Source organism: Mus musculus, chromosome 9 (assembly GCF_000001635.26).
Source record: "Mus musculus strain C57BL/6J chromosome 9, GRCm38.p6 C57BL/6J".
Lineage (NCBI taxonomy): Eukaryota > Metazoa > Chordata > Mammalia > Rodentia > Muridae > Mus > Mus musculus.
The window spans coordinates 61,042,104-61,062,104 of record NC_000075.6 but is presented as its reverse complement, the minus strand read 5'-3'; the positions used below and the strand labels follow the sequence as shown (position 1 = coordinate 61,062,104).

Genomic DNA, 20,001 nt, shown 5'->3' with positions numbered 1-20,001 from the left:
AAACAAAAACAAAAAAGCTTGAGCTGAAATTCACATAAAATCCAATGAACTAGACAGACAAATCCCCTTGGAATTTAACACAGTCACAATGTTATATAACTTCCACCTTGTTTACTGTTTTTCAATTATTTATTTTTCCAGCTTGGTTGAGGTGTAATTGACGAAACTTGTATAATTTAAGTTACAAACACAGATCTCTCTGCACAGGGGAGTGAAGGCCATGATCAGGCTAATTAATTTCCCCACCCCCTCATCTCCTCTCATAACAAATTTGAAATCTGCATAATTAACTATAGCCATCATGCCACTCGTTAAGCCTCCAGAACTTACTATGTAACTGAAAATCTGTGTCCTTTGACCACCTCTCCACTTCCCTCCTCAGGGGCACCTGGCACCTACCTGTGCTTCTGTTCTTAAGAGTTTGACTTTAGCCAGGCATGGTGGCGCACGCCTTTAATCCCAGCACTCGGGAGGCAGAGGCACGTGGATTTCTGAGTTCGAGGCCAGCCTGGTCTACAGAGTGAGTTCCAGGACAGCCAGGGCTATACAGAGAAACCCTGTCTCGAAAACAGCAACAACAACAAAAAAAGTTTAGCTTTAGACCCCACAGGCTGGTAGGACCAGGCAGCTCTTTGTCTATGCCTGGTTTCTTACAACCCTCCACCTGGAGGGGTTACACCCCTCCCCCTGTCTTTCTGTCTCTGACTCTCTCTCTCTCTCTCTCTCTCTCTCTCTCTCTCTCTCTCTCTCTCTGTGTGTGTGTGTGTGTGTGTGTGTGTGTGTGTGTCATCTTTTCCTCTTTTCCCCTGCTGATGACGATCAAGGCTGTGTAAACTACATTGAACTTAGGAATCTCTCTCTCATTTCCTTTGGCTGGCTATTCAGAAGTGAGATTACTCGTTTGTGTGTGAGTTCTGTTTATAAGTTTTGGAGGAAGCTACATACTATTTTCCGTCAGCCAGCCCTCTCTGTAAACAGTGACAGTTGCTGGTGTTTTTCAGCTTTGGAGCGTGCCATGCACAGCCTAGAACTGTGTGCTTCGCCTGCCAGTTGTTAGGATCCCTCGCTCTCACGCAGAGGGGAGTGCAGTTAGAGAGCCCGGTGCATAACCTCTCATTCTAATGAGTCCAAGACTCAGGACTCCAGGGGCATTCCTCAAGACACAGTTTCCACTGACGAATCCAACCTGAGCATCTTCTACACAGACTGGAGACACTCAACTTACAGAGAGTCCTGTGGGCACCGAAACAGTCCACAGAGCCCCTGGCACATGAGTGGCCTCTCCGGCCGAGGGATACAGCTTGGTTGGTGGAGTCCCTGCCTAGTGTTCACAAAGCCCTGGCTCGGGTCCTAGCGATCATAAACAGCATGTCTGCACTTGGGCAATGAAGGTAAGGGGACCAAAGGCTCAAGTTATCCTTGGCTACAGAATCAGTTTGGGGCCAGCCTGCTCTGCATGGGACTCTGTCTCAAAATAGGGTTTTGGTTTTTTGGTTTGTTTGTTGTTTTTGTTTTTGTTTTGTTTTTTTTGTTTTTTTTTTTTTTTGAGACAGGGTTTCTCTGTCTGTCCTGGAACTTGCTCAGTAGACCAGTCTGGCCTCAAACTCACAAAGATCTGCCTGCCTCTGCCTCCTGAGTGCTGGGATTAAAGTGCCCAGCAAGACATGAATTCCCAAAAGACACTATATTCCTTTTCCTAGGCCTCAGGACAGAGATGGGATAGGACAGAGATGAGGTGAGTGGCCACACAGTGAGAGGGGCCCAAGCTCAGAGGTGGGCAGGAATTGCTGCTGGCATGTTTTCCTATAGCAACAGCTGGGTGGAGCCCAGAGTCCCAGATGCTGTGGGAGCGCCTAAAAGGAATAGAGAGCCAGGAGATGGCTTAGTTGGTAAAGGGCTTGCTTGTGACATGTCTCAGCTCCTTTCTTGTTGCTGTAGTAAAACACCCGGGCAAATGCAATGCAAGGGAGGAGGGGCTTATTTTGGTTTACAGTTGTAGGGGCACACAGTCTATTGTGTCAGGAAAGGCATGGCGTGGGAGGTTGCTGTCACACTGCACCTGGATTCAGGAAACAGAGAATGAACAGGAAGTGAGGCAAGGTTAGAAAGGTCCATCCCCAGTGACCCACTTCTTCCAGCAAGGCTCTACCGACTAAGGGTTCCATAACCATAGCACCATCAGCCGAGGACCGAGTGTTCATGCACACAAATATATGAGGAGCATTTCATATTCAAACCATAGCACTGTGTAAGCATAAGGGCCTGCGTTGGATCCCCAGCTCCGAGGTGAAAGTGTGGTACAATATTGCTCATCTATAGTCTGAGGACTCTCAGGAGGTCAGGGGTGGACACAGGTGGGTCAAAGCGACTGGGGGAGATATATGATATTAACTGCTGAACTCTACACACATGTGTACATGCACATAAACACATACATACACACACAATAAATGAATAATAAAATATAGAAGAGAATTGAGATACTTTATCTCTTATTTATTCTTAGCTACTAGTCTCCCTAATTATCTTTGGAAAAACTAAATTGCAACTATCTTTCAAAAAAAAAGCTTCTTAAGGGCTGGAGAGACTGCTCAGCAGATAAGAGCACTTGCTGCTTATGCAAAGGACCCAGGTTCAATTCCTAGCACCCATGTGGCATCCTTAACTCCAGCTCTACAGGATGCAGCACCCTCTTCTGGCCTCCATGGGAACTGCACACATGTAGTGTGCAGACATACATGCAAACAAGACACTTATACACATAAGATAAAAATGAACCATTTTTTATAAAGATTTATTTATTTATTATATGTAAGTACACTGTAGCTGTCTTCAGACACTCCAGAAGAGGGCATCAGATCTTGTTACAGATGGTTGTGAGCCACCATGTGGTTGCTGGGATTTGAACTCCGGACCTTCGGAAGAGCAGTCGGGTGCTCTTACTCACTGAGCCATCTCACCAGCCCCATTTTTTTAAAAAAAAATGTGTTATAAACAAAATTTTCATTAATGTTTATTAAATACTGCATATAACCGCAGGCAGAATTTATGATACTAAGGAGGTGGTTGGTTTAGCATCAATCTTTAGGGTTTTATGGCGATCCATGGCCCCTCTTCATAATTATAGTGTGAAGTAAACATTTATGTCCATTTCATGGGCTGTGGAGAGCATTCTGGTATTTCACACCACTGTGGATATTTATGGCTGCTGCTCCCTTTGTGACACAAGGTCCCTGCCTTGATTCAGGTGTCACCGAGACAAGTTGTCTGGCTCACCGTTTGTATTTGCTGTGTGGCCATTTTGGACTGATGCCTTCCGTCTCCAAGATCATCTCTAAGATCCCTATTAGCAGAAGTGAGTGCCACTGAATGTCAGGGGTGCCCGGATCCATGCTGAAGCTGGGGTGGGGAATCATATTTTCTCAGAAACAGTTCTAACAACCTGTCAGAATGTCCAGAGGACACAGCTGATGGTGGCTGTGCAGTGGGGGTGAGTGTGACCCCAGAACCTTCATGAAACCAAAGCGAGGTGTGGTAATGAGCGTTCATAATCCAGGCACATAATCCAGGCACCAGAGAGCTTGCTTGCCGGTCAGTCTAGCCTGATTGGTCACTGGGAGATCCTGCATCAAAACTAAAACCAAAACCAAAACCCAAAGCAAAACAGGGTGATTAGCACTTGAAGAATGGCATCCAAGGTTGTCCTCTCATCTCCATGTGCACGCCCACACATGAGTATGCAGACATGTGCACACACATAAAGCATGCAAACACAGCACACATGCTTGTGTACACACACACACACACACACACACTTCACCTGAAGGACACATGGACTGGGCTACCTCTCAGCTTCTATGCCATCCTCTGAGTACCCTAAACCTGCACATGCTCTTTGGTCAGAGGACAAGAGACAGTAGAGCCAGGACCCACTTACTGGTTTCCCAAGTCCTCAGCCTAGGTTTTGATACCATAATCCCAGCCCTCAACCATCTTGCTGTTTTTTTTTTTCCTTCTCTCAGCCCACGAGCTTCCGGGCCGAGTTCTCCTCTGTGTGAAGCTGTGAACTGTGGATAACTGGTCCCTACCTATGGTGGTGAGCAAGCCACCTCAGTTTCCTTAGCTGTAAATTAGGGGGACGAATACCTCCTCCGGAGAGTTATGACATTGCATGAGAGTCATTTGTCAACTGCAAAGCCCCTCGAGGCTGTTATGCAGAGCTCAGCCATGTGGTCAGCAGGCAGACCGCTAAGTGTATCCGTTTCTCTCAGACTACTCACTGTCAGCCTGCAAGCTCAGCAGCCAGGACACTGAGACAGGAGAATTGCTGCGTATGCCACTTCTGCCTGGGCTACACATAGATAGTTTCAGACCAGTCTGGGACACAGTGTGAGACCCTGTCTCAAAACAGAATAAAAGAAAACAAAGTAAAACAATGGAGTCCAGCCTCGCCACGGAAGGGGTCTCACTTCAGAAGTGAAGCTGCTGATCCCACGGAAGGTACCTGTTCACAGACGCTGCCCTGCTCCTGGACAATGGTGGGATACTGCTCTTCCTTGGGAAAGGAGCCAGACGGGGCTATAGAGTGGTTGCTACCTGGAGTTAGGAGCCCAGCGGCTGTGAGATGGGATCCCAATGGGAAGGGAGCAGAGAGCTTATTAAAAGGTCTCCTGAACTTGCCTGACATGTGCATCTGTTTCCCTAGCCAGACCCCAAAGGGAAGAAAGACTCCGTGCTGAACCCCTTGTTTTCTCCCTGGCCCCACACAGATTAAGTAGAAAGAAATCAGCCTCTGCTTTCCATTTTGCTGTATACAAGTTCCCAGGGGGCAGTTACTACACAGAGCCCCACAAGCACAGGGAGGAATGGGTGGAGCAATCAGAACAACCCTACCCACCTCCAGTCCTGGGAGAGGCCCTGGCACGGAGTCCAGAACCTGCCTGCTGCAAAGCTTTGAGCACATGAGACCAACCAATGGCTTCCTCCTCCTCCCCTCCCCCTAGCTTTCTGCTCCTCTCAGAACTCCAGCACCCCTGCAAGCCTCACAGCCCCCACAGATCTTCTGCAGATCCATCCCCAGCAAGAGGGACTCGCCTTACATCCCTACACTATCTGACTCAAGGAGGAGGGGAAGAGGAGGAGGAGGGGGGAGGGAGAAGGAAGCATGGCAAAACTTGCCTAGTGGGGAGGAGAAAGGAGGGGGGCCCTCCTGGGCACAGAACAGAAGTCCCCGACGCACTGTGGCTGCCTTGTGGTTCCAGCTCGAGGCTCCTGCAAGCACACTGTGGTTGAACACGATAACCGGCGAGACGATTTGGAGAATTTCAGAAGGTTTTGTAATAAAAGGTGACAGACAGCACAGCGCCTGTGATAACAAGATGCCGGGGCTTGGTGCCAAGAAGCTGGGCAGCAGGGACATGGAGGGCGCACCAGGGCAGGCTGGAAGGAGGAAGAAAACCCACTCCATTCCTGGCAAGTGGACCAAAATGGAGGCTTCCTCCATGGCTTTGGAGCGGGGACGATGAACGGGCTCGGAAGGACTCACTTGTTCCTGTCTGGGGTGAGGCTGTGAGAACGGAGCTGAGTCAGGTCCATCCCTTTCTGGGCAAGCCAAGTCTGCTCAGGAAGTTGCCATATCCCCAGGCCCAGGCCACTGCCCACTAGGCTCAGTTCTCATAGGTCGCTCCCAGAAACCACCCCCTTCTCTCTTCCTCATTATCAATATCGCATGACCTGGTCAAGAAGGCAGAGAAGGAGGGCAGTACCAGGTGGGTGGCTGAGAGGGATAGCCCGGCAGGGCCCAGGATGCATGGTCCATGAGGCAGACACTTATGGACACTCACTGGCTGTCAGGGAATGTCTTCATCCCACAGTACACAGTGGAAGGCTGCCTCTCTTGGGTACCACCTTGTAACTCAGTCGCTTCCTTTCTTCCTCATGCACACTGGCGGGATCTCCCCTCCAGATGTTCTAGATGTGCCACACCCACAGCGGTGGTGGCTCAGTGCCTTTGCACATACAGATGCCCTGCTCAGAACAATTCTCCCCTTTACATTCTCCCTTGGAGACCCTGTTCAAATCATGCCCGTGTGCCCAGCTCTTCTGTGCAGACTCCTGAGCCCTCACGGCAGGACTCACCTCCAGCTTCTCCACCAGGCTGACCATGTAGCCATCTGCTTTGCCCGCATCTCCACTGAAGCCAGGTGCTCTGCCTTCTGCCTTCCTTTCAGGTTCTAAGGAGAGCAGCTACATCTTATTTTATCTCTGTTTTCCAAAGTCTCACTCAAAACCAGACATTCTGTGCAGGTGGATGGATGACAGTTGGTGTTTTTACTATGTAGCAAACTCAAAAGGTTTCTCTGCTGAAGGTTTTGTGGCTCTCTTAGGAGGAGTGGAAGCTTTGTGGGGTAGGACCTAATGGACAGAAGCTGATCTCGAGGAGCCTCAGAAGGGTGTGTGTTGTCTCTCTGTGCATCCTGCCTGCCACGAGGTAAGCTGAGCTGCTTCACTGTTTCCACCATGATACTTCACCTCACCACAAATCCACAGTGATGGGACCAAGCAACTGTGGGCTGAAATCTCTGAAGCACTGCACGGGAACACATCTGGCCTCCTGTAAGCTATATCCTCTCTCTCTCTCTCTCTCTCTCTCTCTCTCTCTCTCCCTCTCTCTCTCTCTCTCTCTCTCTCTCTCTCTCTCTGTGTGTGTGTGTGTGTGCATAATTGACTTATACGTATCTGTATGGATAAGATGGGTAAATGGATGGATGGATGGATGGATGGATGGATGGATGGATGGGATGAAGGCAGCATCTGGTCAGATGAGGGATCCAGGACACATCCAGGTAGAGAAAGTACTTTACAGACCCACCATACAATTCAAGCCCAGCATAGGAATGGCTACAGATATGACATGTCCCTTGGACATGTACCTTCACGCAGGCTGCAGACCTGGGATCTCACTGTCTAACAGAAAGCCCTTTCTTTGCTTTGCCTTTTGTGTGTGAGGCTCTGGCAAGGTTTCTCCTCACCCGTCTGTAGACTTTCAGACCTTGGGTCTTGTTTAGACCTCAGCTCTAGAAAGTACCATAGAAACCCAATTTTCTCCTTAGAAACACACCAAAAGATGGTGGCTCCTCCCTTTGGTATGCCTCCCCACCACAGCCTGCCAGATTCAGAAACAGAAGACAGAGGGCTTGATCCCAAATCAGATCACTGCTCCTCTCTCAGGGAATTCCCCCAAGCTTCCCCCACTTCAAGCCCTCTTACCACTTGCAGTTATATCAATGCCCACCCCCGAGGAGGCCCTCCTCATAGAGAGGAACAGATGTCCACCAATCAAAACTGACACCAGACACAAGCCAGAGTAGGTGCAGGACCCAGGGAGTGACCAGGGGCTGACAGGAACTGGTTTGAACCAGGCCCATCTGTTTTGGCTCTGTCTGGCTGTGAGCCACTGAGGAAGTGAGTGGTTCAACCCTAGTGCACTAGAGCCCCCCCGTGGGACCTCTGCAAACCACGCCTTTTCTAGGCTGGATCTACTGCTGAGCAGATAGGAACCCCACCATGTAACAAAGCCTGGGCCCCACACAGGCCCACAGACACACCAACAAGCAGACTGTGACTTCCTGGCCCCTCAGCTGAGGTCTCAGGAGAGCTCAGCACCTGCTTTTCTTTGATGTACAATGGTTTCTAGAGAATTCAGTTGTCGTCCCCTCCACTCCCCCCCCCCCCCCGCACTCCCTCAGAGAAACATTATGCTCCTAGATTGTGGGCCCTCCCTCCTAGACTGTTCTGTTTCCTCCATCTTCTCCACATTCTCTCCTTGGAGCATCTGCTGTACCTCGGGAGGAAATGTCTCATCTCTCATACCTACTGTGTGAATGGATATGGGGTCTTCACCATGGGCTCTGGGGTCAGATACCAGAAGTTCTAAACTCCAGCCCCACCGAGAGTCAGCCTACTGTCCCTGGGGCACCTGGGCTAACCTGGAGCACCTGGGCTGACCAGGGTAATGCTCTAACTCCTTTCAGTGTTGTGGACCCAAAGGTAGTCACCACCTCCTAGGGCCACTCAGAGGACTGAATGCAAAGGGGCATAGCACTGAGCACTGGCACTGTTCATATAAATACAAACTATAGTCACAAAGATCCTCAGGGTGGAATAGACAGGGGTTGATCTCTCTCTCTCTCTCTCTCTCTCTCTCTCTCTCTCTCTCTCCCCTTCCTCCCCCTCCCCTCCCTCCTCTCTCCCTCCTTCTTCTCTCCCTCCCCTTCCCCTCCCCCTTCCTCATCCCCCTCCCCACCCTTCTCTCTCACACACACTCTCAGGAACTATTATATCAACCACTCCTTTGGATCGTGTCTACATCATCTGTGGGACATGTGACACGATGGTGCACCCACATCTGCTCCTGGAAGGTCAGGTAAACTTGCTGGTTGAGTTCCCAGAACGGAACACATCCCTGCAGCCTGCCACTGGGTCTAGGTATGCCAGATGGACGGCTGGTGAGAGAAGTGAGCCTGTTGTATACAGCTTCTCTCTGTCTGAGGTCCTTGCTGGGAAACCAAAGGCTTGAAGCAAGGGCGCCAGGAGAAACCTGGAGAGGACTGGATAAGGAAAGAGAGGCTGCACAGAGGGGAAGCCCTGGAATTTGAATAGGAAACCACAGGCTCTGGTATTGCACGTTGACCTTGACCCTACGTGGTGTTGCTATTTAAGAGGCTAAGGAAACTATAGGGGTTAGAATCAGTAGGACATTCATCACTGAAGGTAGGACCTGGGGTATCTTGTCCAGGGCATTCTCTCTCTCTCTCTCTCTCTCTCTCTCTCTCTCTCTCTCTCTCTCTCTCTCTCTCTCTCTCCCCTCCCCCTTCCCATCATTAGATGAGCCTCCTCTGCCACACACTCCTGCCATAATGATGTTCAGCCTTACCATGGTCCAGAATTAATAGAGATAAGAACTGTGATCTGAAACCACCAAAACCAGGAGTCAAAATAAATCCTCCTTACGTCCTTCACGTTGGGTCTTTTGTCTCTAAAAAAAAAAAAATGTTGTATAACCAGAGAATTGGTGGCTGCACACACGGTGAACATACTACATGCCCCTGAGCTGTGTGCACTTTAAAATGGCTCATTAAGCAACACATGTTGTCACCACAGGCACAACAAAAAGGTCAGAAACAAAAAGTTAAAGGTTGGGTCGAAAGGAGATGCGCCTTCCACAGCTGTCAAAACCACGCACAGGTGCATGTAAGGAGCGCGCTCTTGAGGTCCTCCGGTCAGGCGACAAAGCCGCGATGAGCAGCATCAGAGGCTGTGACAGCTGTGACCCTTGGGGCCTCACTTGTGCATTCCTGTGGAAAAGCAAAGCTCAGACTTGAGGCCGGCACAGCATGGAAAGAGGGACTGACTCACGACCCCTGGTAGAGAACCCCCTTCCCCTACCCAGAGGCCCTCTGGAAGATTGCACTGGCCTCCCCATACCCTGGTAGGCCATTTTCAAATGCTGCCATGCTGGCTTAATTCCACTCCATAAACATAGGTGTCTGTGGTGCTGGGGAGTGACCCGACCCATGGCCTTCTTCACTCGAGACAATTCCTCTCACACTGCGCTACACCCCAGCAAACATCCACTTTTATGGAACCATCTAAAGACGACAGCTTTTGACCACACACCTCAGCATCTTCAGCCCTTCCCGATGCCTTCCTTAGAACAATGCTCTCCAGCTCACGCCTGACCACAGTACCCATGATTCCATTGGCTTCCGGTCTAGGCTCCTCCTATCCCCCCTCCCTCCGACTCTCGTTTTGTAGGTTTGGGTGGTTCGATGGTTTCTTGGTCGTTTACTTTGGATCCTCTAGTGTCCTTCATCGTTCGTAAATGTGCGGGTTCTCCCTGCAACTGCCCCGGCTGGGAGTTTGTTCTTCTGTCTGCATGGTGCACCTCCTAAGGCTGTGCCTTGTAGATCAGTCCAGACCTTGGGTTTGCTCGGCCATTTCATCTGTCACTCAGCTCCCACTCTGTCCTGATGAGTCACGTGACCCGAAAGGCCGCACTGACACATCATTACCGCAGGAGTCCGGGTCTTTTCCTTTGAATACAGAATTACTTATGTAAATGTGTTTGTTTTTAATTGGTTCATAATAATTATACAGATTTATAAGATCAGGAGTAATGTTTCAATATGTGCATATATTAGGGTGGTTTTTTAAAATTAATTCTTTTTTTTAAATGTTTTATTTGAATCTCATTTTAGAAAACTTTGACTCCAATTTTGGTCTAAATGTAAAATGACTCCTCTGCACAGGCCCACGTGTGTGAGCTTGTGCTCCCAGTTGGTAGCGCTATTTGGGGATGTCGGGTAGCTTTTAAGAGGTAGGACTTGGCATGGCTAGCTAGCCTGGGTCCCTTGGAGTGGGCTGGGTCCAGCCAGGGACTGGTTCCCATCTAGTTCTCTTTGCTTCCTGACCCAGCCACCATGCGAGCAGCCCTTTTATACATTCTTCCTCCTTCCTCTCTGCCTTCCACCGGAGGTGACTAGAACCCTCGGAATTGTGAACCAGCGATGATTTACAAGTCATTTAAAGTCATACTTCCTGTAAGTTGCCTAGACTTTGTGTCAGTATCGAAAGCTGTTCCCTACATATTTACCGCTGGTTAACCATCTTTAGAAACACGAGTAAAGCTGACATCTTCTTTGCCATTTTTAAAGTGTTTTATTTATGTGTGTGTGTGTGTGTGTGTGTGTGTGTGTGTGTATTCCACTTGTGTGAAGTGCCCATGGAGGCCAGAGGAGGGCGGAGTTGAGGCCAGAGGAAGCTCCCTAGAGTTGGAGCTTCAGGAAGTTGTGACCTACAGAACTCAGGTCTTTTGGAAGAGCAGGATGGCTCATAGCCACCGAGCCATTTTTTCCAGCCCTTTTTTTGGCAACGATGTTTGTGCTAAGACTATTTACCACCATGGATATATAGGCAGGGTATCCTCCCCTGAAGATTATTTAAATAAGGTTTAATTTTTCCTTCTTGCTTTGTGACCAGGTTCACTAGTAATTTATAATTTTGTCTATGCTTTCCTGTGAGTGCATAACTTGGCATTTTCCTCTTTCCTAATTTTCATTTGATTTGATTAATTTTTTGAACATGTAAATCATGTACAAATTATGTACGAATGATTCAGAACACAAAACAGTATTAAAAATCCTGCCTAAAGAAGTTTTATTCCCATGGTAGTGTTTCCTACCCCACCCCACCACCTCTGTTTACTGGTTCATTCTCTCTGTATTCTTTTAGACACGTATCCCTTACGGGCATGAATATGCATACATGTGCATAAACACAAGCCAGTTCCCACCTCTTTCTCATAGACGTTATGGTAAGAATGTGGATGGGGGCTGAAGTCTCAGAAGGGAAAACAGGGTTTGGTTTTGATGTTTGTTAAATATTTTAAAAATATTTTTAAATTCTGTGTGTGTGTGTGTGAGAGAGAGAGAGAGAGAGAGAGAGAGAGAGAGAGAGAGAGAGAGGGAGAGAGAGAGAGAGCGCTTGGGCTTATGTGCGCAGTTGACATAGAGCTCAGAAGCAGAAGACCCCTGAGCAGGGGCACATGGGGCACATGTGTTCTCAACTGCCCAGTCGTCTCTTTGGATACCGTTTTTACTGTTTGGAGACAGCATCTAATGTCCTCACATTTCTGTGTTCATCCAAAATGCCACATTCTAAATTTTTAAAAGGCACAAAATATAGGAAACAAAGTAGAGGAACACTTTAATCCAATAGTCCCAGAAGCTACAAAGTAAAACCAGAGGTGACTTCATGGGAACGTGAGAGAGCTCTGTGACAAGACAAGAGTCACTAAAACCCACGTGCCTGACAAGTGGCCACGTTTGCTGCATTTAAAGCACTCCAGGCACACTCAGTGGAAAACTGAGTCAGGCTGGGAGACGGTGAGCCTGGGCAAGCACTTGCTGTGCCGCCCTGAGGATCTCAGTTCAGAGCCCAAACTGGAGTAAAAGCAGACACGGCAGTGGGCAGTGGGCATGCCTGACTGCAGTGTGCTTGCAGTGGGACAGGAGGCAGAAACAGGGAATTCTCCAGGTACCTGCCTCAAACAAGGTGGAAGGCAAGGATGACACCTAAGCTTGCCCTCTGACTTCCATATGCAACACAGTGCCACATATGCACGGATATGCACACATCTCACACCCACAGCAGTTATCGCATACACATGTCATACATACATACATATCACGCACATACACACATCATAGATATACATACATACACACATGATACATACACAACATTCTTTTAAAACCTCAACTGTTTGTAAATTCCTCAAAAAGAAAAAAAATTTAAACATATACTCTCGGGGCCCCAGTTCCTCAGCTCCCAGATGTTTATCTAGGAGAAGTCAGAGACACATCCACACAACGACATGTGCTGTGTTCCTAAAGAGTACCAAAGGAGAGCACCAATCTGTGTACCAGTAAGGGACCCAACAGATGCACAAACAACAGACAACTAGTAGGTGGTTCAACTGTCCAGCGGCTTCCGGCTCCAGGACCACGCCCTTCACAACCACCTTTGTAAGCACTGAAGCTCCTCCTACAGTGTCAGCACCAGGCCTGTGGTTGTCACATCATGTCACTTAGGAAACAATAACCCATGTCTGCACATGCTTCATGTAGTGTTTGAATACTTTTAACCTGCCAGGCCAACAATATACTCACAGGAGAGACTACTGTCCAATAGACCCAGGAAACCAATTGCTGCATATAGGCATGGTGGCTTCTCAGAATGACACACTGGACAAAAGACAAAGACATAAAAGGACTTATCTGTGTGATCCCATTAAAGGAAGTCCAGGAAGAAACGACTCATCTCCAGTGACAGAGCTCAGAAGGACGGCTGCCGCTGGAGGTGTTGGCTGGAAGTGGGCCCAAGGGAACCCTCAGGAGTAATGAAGATGTTTCATGTCTTCATTTGGGGGATGGGCTCCCACATTTATCAAGACTCTTCAAACTCTACAGTGATGATCTCCATCTCTTGCCTGATGTGAGTCACCTCCATTAAAATGATAATAGATGAAATAAAATGTATGTAAAGAGCACCCAAGGATCAGCAAGAAAGGGATAATAAGCGTCGTGTAAAATGGGCAGAGACGACGAAGGGGCAGCCTGTGGCTGGGGAAACGCAGCCGTCTTTCAACGATGAAGAACGACATTCGCCTTCACATGTCAGCTGGGAAATGCAGGTGAGCGCATCCTCCCCCAGCTGCCTAGCCAAAGTGAAGATTAATAGTACCAGCTACTGGCATGAAATCAAGGAAGCAATCATTTGCTTGCACTGTAAACTGGTAGAGGTTGCTCAAAGGTGACTTGGCAATAGCTGCTGAAGCTTAAAATCGCGTGACCTCTAACCCAGCACTATAGCATCTGGAAACATATGGGAGAGGGTCGTTTTAAACCACAGGATTCCCGTGCTAGAAAACAAATCAGGTGTATATGGGCCCATGCGACCAGTATGCAGTTAGGTCAACAAGAGCAACACCAGACAATAGATAGATAATTTAGTGCAATCTCATGAACACACACACACACACACACACACACACACACAAGTCTGAGTGCATTTACACACACTTGTACATATTCAGACAGGGGAAGGAAAATGTACTTTCAGTGTTGCTATGGTTACTTCTGGGGAGGGGAGTTCAGGTATTTAGTAAAGTCCTATTGCATAGCACATTCTCTGTGCTTTTCAATGATTGTATTCTTGCATTCTTGGTATGCACATGTGTGCACACGTGCGTGAGCACACAGATGTGTGTGTGTACAGACACATGCATATGGAGGCCAAAGGTTAAGTTGGGTTGGGTGTGTGCCTGCCAGTCTCCACTTTGTCTTTTGAGGCAAGGTCTCTCACTAAGCCAGGAGCTCACTGAGTCAGCTAGACCAGGGGGCCAGCAAGCCCCAGGATCCACCTGTCTCTGCCTCCCTAACATTGGATTACAGACACACACTGCCACCCCCAGATTTTTAACATGAGTTCTGGGGATCCGGATTCATGTCTTTGCGCTCACAGGGTGAGCACTTTCCTGAGCAAGCCATTTCACCAGCCTGTTCTTGCTGTGATTTTTCTAAAGGTTTCTGACAAAGTCTCTGCGGCTGGTTCAGTGTATGTTAAGAAACCGTTGTACAAGGGCTTCTTAGCACCAGGCTGACAAGCAGTCCTGCAGGAAGGACAAAAGAGCCCACAGAAACCTGCCTCACTCTTTCCCCTGCACTCTGATCTCACAGTGATCACTGGACGCTGACCATCCCATAACTGGCCCTTAAGTGCACAGAAAACACCCCTGGCTGTCAGCTGTGGGTGCTCGCCTGTGTTCTCATGGGTAGTGGTGGCAGGTGGTCGTCATCCTCAGCTACAGTCACACGAGCCTTGTTCAGAACTCAGGGACCAGGTGTCTTCTGCAGATCGGAGGTGGGGATTTTGATAGGTGTTGCTGTGACCAGTCTGTATGTTACAGAACACCTCCAGCAAGGCGGTGGAGACAGCCCATGTGATCACACACTTAGTATTTCTGCAGCCACGCGCTCAATACTCCTTCTGAATCAAAGGCTATGAATAACCACAGGTCAGCCGGAGCGAGCCACTGCCGCTAAGTGTGTTCAAGAGAAAGTGACAAGGTCAACTTTTTGACTCGCAGAGCTCTAGACTCAGAAATGGTGGGGAAGGCACGATCCCTTGGAAAGCCTGACCCTGCAAAACCCTGTCAGCTGACAGCGTGCCTCTCTAATTCATTCTGCCCTGCAGCAGGTGAGCATCCAGTGTGCTGCGCCTTCCTTAAGTTCCCAGTGTCAGGGGCTGAGTCTTACAAGCATCAGTTTCCCATGGAGCATGAAGCCTAGGGGCTGGCAGGATGGCTTAATGGGTGAAGGCACTTGCTGCCAAGTCTGATGACCTGGGTTCAATCCCCAGGATGTACACGGTGGAGAGGACCAACTCTTAAAAGTTGTCCTCTGACCTGCAAACACTCGCCATGGCTAGTGCATTACCCACCTCCCACCCCGCTCCCAACCCCACTGCCACAGACAATGTTTTGTTGCTGTTGTTGTTGTTTTTAGAAGCCTGCTTCTGCTGTTGCTGGCATGTGTGTTTCCAGTTTCAGCCCACTTTAAAGAAATGTCACAGGACAGAGTACTGCACCCTAGTCACACACCCACACGCACCACTGATTAGGCATCAAGGGAAGGGCAAGGGCAGTGAGCATGAAAAGTCTAATCCTGCACCTGCACCTCGGTTCCAGAGCAGCAAGTGCTAAGGGACAAAATTTCCTACCACAATTCTGTGAGCCTAGGGTTTGAATTCACACTAGACCCGGGACAAGGCAAGCCATCCAGGTTGGTGGCGCCCCCTCGTGGTTTGTAGAAGCAACTACAAGTGCTATCTACAAGTAAGGTATCTCGAAATGTCCCCTAGAAGGGGGAAAAATGCCACCAGTTGAAAGCCACTGATTGAGATCCTCAAATCTTTGCATATAACAATGATGCGGCCCAAATATATAACACATATGAATTAAATGAATAGAAACAAAGGTGGAATAGAAAAAAATAGCAAAAGTATAAGACACTATCAAAAGTTATAGCCAGAAGCTTGGTTAAGATCAAGGTTTCTGGAAATGAAAAATATACGCAGTGAACATGGATAAAGAAGAAATTAATGAGTTAGAAGGCAACTTTGAAGAAATCACATCAAGTGCATCAAGAAGGCAAAAGCTAGGGCCTGGGGAGATGGCTCAGTGGTTAGGAACACTGACTGTTCTTCCAGAGGTCCTGAGTTCAATTCCCAGCAACCACACGGTGGCTCACAAACATCCGTGAAGTGATCAGATGCCCTCTTCTGGTGTGTCTGAAGACAGCTACCGTGTACTTATATACATAAAATAAATAAATAAATAATTCTTTTTTTTTTAAAGAAAGCAAAAACTAAACATAAAAATGTACCAGAGAGGCTAAAAGTTAGGGCTCTGTGGTCGTCTGTGTCTAAAATGACCAACTTGGGGGAAGGGCTCAAGGAGAATAAATGGGATGGGAAGGGGTGGTGTTTAAAAGGATAATGCCAGAGAGACACGCTTGGGTTCTCACAGCAGTGAGTATGATGGGTGCCAGGTGGTGTGGAGGTGCCGCTTTCTGTGAGTTGGATGTAGAAAAGAAGGGCTGAGAACTGAGAGTGAGTGCCCATCTAACCCACAGGTCCCTTTAAGGGCTGCCCTGTATGGCACCAGGGACCACAGAGTCCCAAAAGGCACTTCATCGTGGGAACAACTGACTGGAGCGTGGCTTTGGAGGGCAGGCTCTTCCAAAGCTGAGGCGAGAGACCTTGATATGAGGCCTGTGTTCTACAGAGCAGCCAGGTGGGCTCTCTGGGGGTAGATTCAGGAAGACGGGGGTTGAGGAGGGGGCAAGGCAGTGTTCCACACAGGGAGAAGGATGAAAAAGAAATACATGGGCAACCCTGAACACTGTGCACCATGATGAGGGACATTTAAGGGAGCTGTCTCAGCCTGATGAGTGGCCAGAGAGGCCATTCTAGAAAGGTCCCTTGAGCAATACGTTGGGGTGCTTGGACTTGAAACGGTGCTAGCCTTTGACAAACTACAACCTGCAGGCCACAGCTGGTTTACTGCTGTTTTTGTAAATAAAGCTTTATTGGAACACAGCCCTGCTCATCCACCCAGCTCATTCACAGATCCCTGAGGTGTCTCCGAGTTGTAAGAACGATACACGGCTGGGAAAATGAATTTTGAACTCAACCCAAGTGAGAAGCTTCAGGGGGCACAACCACCAGAGACGGATTCAAAGCCGGATGTATGATGAATCAGAAGTGCAGCAGACAGCACACAGCACACAGCTGGGTCGCATTGCACAACTTCACTGAAGCTTCAGCGAGCGTGGAACACACTCACCTTACATTGCCTATGTGGCTCACCACGCAGCACTAAGGAGACGTTGCAGCTCAGCTTTGGGGCCAGTGTGTTCTGTGAACCGCCGTGTTTCTACTGTGTGTACGTTTTCTGCTTCTCCAGAAGTGCAGTCGTTTAATGACAGAGGATAAAGACTTTTAATATTTTCCCACCACCAGCGCTTAGCATGTAAGTCTCAGATTCGTGTGTCTTCGGATTGGATTATGTTCGAATGTTTGATTTTTCAAATTGCTCTTTGAGTTGCTGACTTCAGTTACACTTTTAAGAAAACGGTTAAGTAAATTTCCACTTAGGCAAGGACAGAACTTCCAGGTTTCTGAAAGAGCCCCGAGCATGTTTCTTCTGTTTTGTGACTCTGGAGTTCTACAAAGTGGCCTCCTTATTGGTGATTACAAAATCAAAATATTGATCAGCTCTGAAAAACAGTGAAGACAGTCTACATCTTGCATACCAAATATCCATCCAAGCTCTGGCTGTTTATAAGAATGAACAAGTATGTCCTCTCACTAGGAGGCTTTCCCCCTCTTTAATAAACAATCAACTTAACTTTGCAGAATTGTTTTTAAAGCAATCTCTTCATTGACATATTATCAGTAAACATTTAATTTTTATACCTATGTTATAGACCAGTGGAGGGTCTACATTGCTTGGTTAGGAAAAGGGGTTCAAAGCAGAAAATAATTTAAGAAGATCTAGTTGTAACCTGATGTTGATGGTCTTTTTGTCTCACTGTGAAGAAATTAAAACAGTTTCCAGAGAAGCTACATGTCCCATGAAGCCTGTGACATGTGTCCTCCAACCGGACTATGAAGTCCTGGGCAGAGACAGAGTGCCAATGAAGTCTCTCAGCCAGCACCCAAGGAAAAAGAAAAAGGCTGTGAGAAGACGTGAAAAGGAGTGGGCCTGCCTGGCCAGGACAAGTGTCTGGTGCATCTTGTCTGTGGAGGTATATCCAACTTGATTGAATCTGGGATCAACTAAGAGACATGCCTCTAGAAGTGCCACCTTTGGAAGGTGAACATTCTGGGGATGTCCTCCCAGATTGTCAACAGAGTTGTCTTAGTTAGGATCTTACCACTATGAACAGACACCATGACCAGGGCAACTCTTGTAAGGACAACATTTCATTGGAGCTAGCTCACAAGTTCAGAGATTCAGTCCATTATTATCAAGGCAGGAACATGGCAGCATCCAGGCAGGCGTGGTGCAGGAGGCACTGAGAGTTCTACATCTTGTTCCAAAGGCAAACAGGGAGAAGACTGACTTCCAGGCAGCTAGAACAAGGGTCTTAAAGCCCACGCCCACAGTGACAAACCAACTCCGACAAGGCCACACCTCCTAATAGGGCCACACCCTGGGCCATATATATTTAGACCACCACAAACATTTTCCTGTGGTGGGCCAGATTTGATGAGGTCTGAGGGGAGGACACAGCTGATTTTGCCTGTCCCTCTTCACTGCCTGCTGAGAAATGCATCTACTCTACTGCTGCTGTACATCCTTTGCGAATGTGTCAATCCAGCCTCTTGGCCCTTCAACACGGACTAAAAACAAGTGGCTCTCTAGCAATCTTCCGGGGCTTTAGTCCTACTCTGGGACTGCAGAGGCATCCGTCTTTGTGGACTGGGAAGCTCCCAGGCCCTCACCTTTCCCGGCATGCAGACAGCCACTGTTGGGTTACCCAACCTCTGTTGTGTAGGCCTATCTAGTAAGCCCTTTGTAATTCACATTCCTTCATCTAGGTTTTGTTCCTCCAGAGAACCCTGAAACACCATCCCTTTACCCACGAGACCACCACTCATTCTCATAGTCAGGAAGCTGGGACTGGACCCATTTTAGAGATTGGGAAAACTGATTCAGAGAGGCTGCCTCCATCAAGGCTGCCTAGTTCTTCAGGGAAGAGATGAGATCTCATTTTAAGTCAGGCAGACTCCAAAATCACTGTTCTTACCTCTACCCTTTAATACTCAAGTAGGAGGGGACAGTTCCAAGCCAGTGAGCTGGCTACTGTGTCACTGCAGGCCCTGTCCCAAACCAGGGAGAAGGTAACAGTTTTACACCTCTGATAGCTGGTCCAGGGCCAATGCTGCTCTGAAGGCACCGCTTCTGGCCCAGGGCTCTTTTATCTTTTCCTCCCAATGGTGGCTTTACCCTGTCCCCTCCTTTGTGTCTCCAGACCCACGGGCTCTGCCAAGAACACTCTCATGCCATCACCCTGCAGTCTTGTACCCGCCAGGCGCTCAAGGCACTTGGGCGATACCATCTCCACATCTGTGATAAAAGCACAGGGGTTGGCAGCCCAGGGGGGTGCCACCCACGCCACAAGAGATGACCCAGTTGATTTTCAGTGACATTGCAGCACACAATCTTGCTCTGGCCCCAGCAGGACCCCAGTCCCCAGTGGGGCTTCTTTCCACTTGCAGCCAGGATCCTGGGCCACATTTGACTCCTCAGGGTTCCCTCTGACAGCCATCACCACAGCTTTACCCTGGGATGCCACACCGCTCAGGCTTGCGGCCACCTCTCCTTGCAGCTCCCCAGAGGCCCCACCTGTCTGGGAGGGACTGTAAGCAGCCGATTCTGGGCTGAGAAACTCAGAGGAAGAGGCCAGGGACTTCTGCCTGTGGCCTGGGCCTGCCACAGGGAGGGACGTGGTGTGAATGTACCTGGCAGGTCCCACAAAAGGAACTTTTCCTCACCAGCCCCTACCCATCAGAAGTCCCACCACAGAGGCTCAGCCTACACTGTTCCTGAGGACAGTGTGTCAATGCAGGCAGGGCCCTCCCTGGGAGAGGAGGGGGGAGGGGGAAGAGGAGGAGGAGGAAGAGGAGGAGGCCTGTGACCCTAAGGCCTGTAGTCTACCACAGGGATTACAACACTGTTCAGCTCTTCTGCCTCAGGAAATAGGCAGCCCCACAGAACACACAGAGCTCTGGGGCCAGCTGCCCCGAAGCTGAGGGGAAAGGGGAATGAGGGACACTTGCCCGTGCTAATTCCCAGCCTGCCAGTACCTG

At 48.8% G+C, this 20,001-nt stretch overlaps 2 long non-coding RNA genes across 5 annotated transcripts in view; both read right to left on the bottom strand.

Moving 5' to 3' along the window:
• Positions 1-2,924: 2,924 nt before the first annotated feature.
• Gm46116 lies at positions 2,925-5,172 on the bottom strand. Of its 2 annotated transcripts, none has more exons than XR_001779194.1 (3): positions 4,898-5,172; positions 4,281-4,397; positions 2,925-3,634 (listed from the first exon to the last, which is right to left on the bottom strand). It is a non-coding gene; the product is annotated as a predicted gene, 46116 (long non-coding RNA). The 2 variants fall into 2 exon arrangements; XR_001779193.1 differs by lacking the exon at positions 4,898-5,172 and adding an exon at positions 4,505-4,887.
• Positions 5,173-5,181: 9 nt separating this feature from the next.
• Gm33699 overlaps positions 5,182-20,001 on the bottom strand; it is a 24,693-nt gene continuing 9,873 nt past the window's right edge. The window contains exons 2-6 of one of the 3 annotated variants that reach the window (XR_003948173.1): positions 9,679-10,094; positions 8,936-9,356; positions 5,844-6,233; positions 5,546-5,733; positions 5,182-5,365 (exon numbers count right to left, since the gene is read on the bottom strand). This is a non-coding gene — a long non-coding RNA (predicted gene, 33699). Of the gene's footprint in view, positions 5,366-5,545; positions 6,234-8,935; positions 9,357-9,678; positions 10,095-20,001 lie in introns of all 3 variants that reach the window. The other 2 variants (XR_003948174.1, XR_001779190.2) reach the window with 2 other exon arrangements.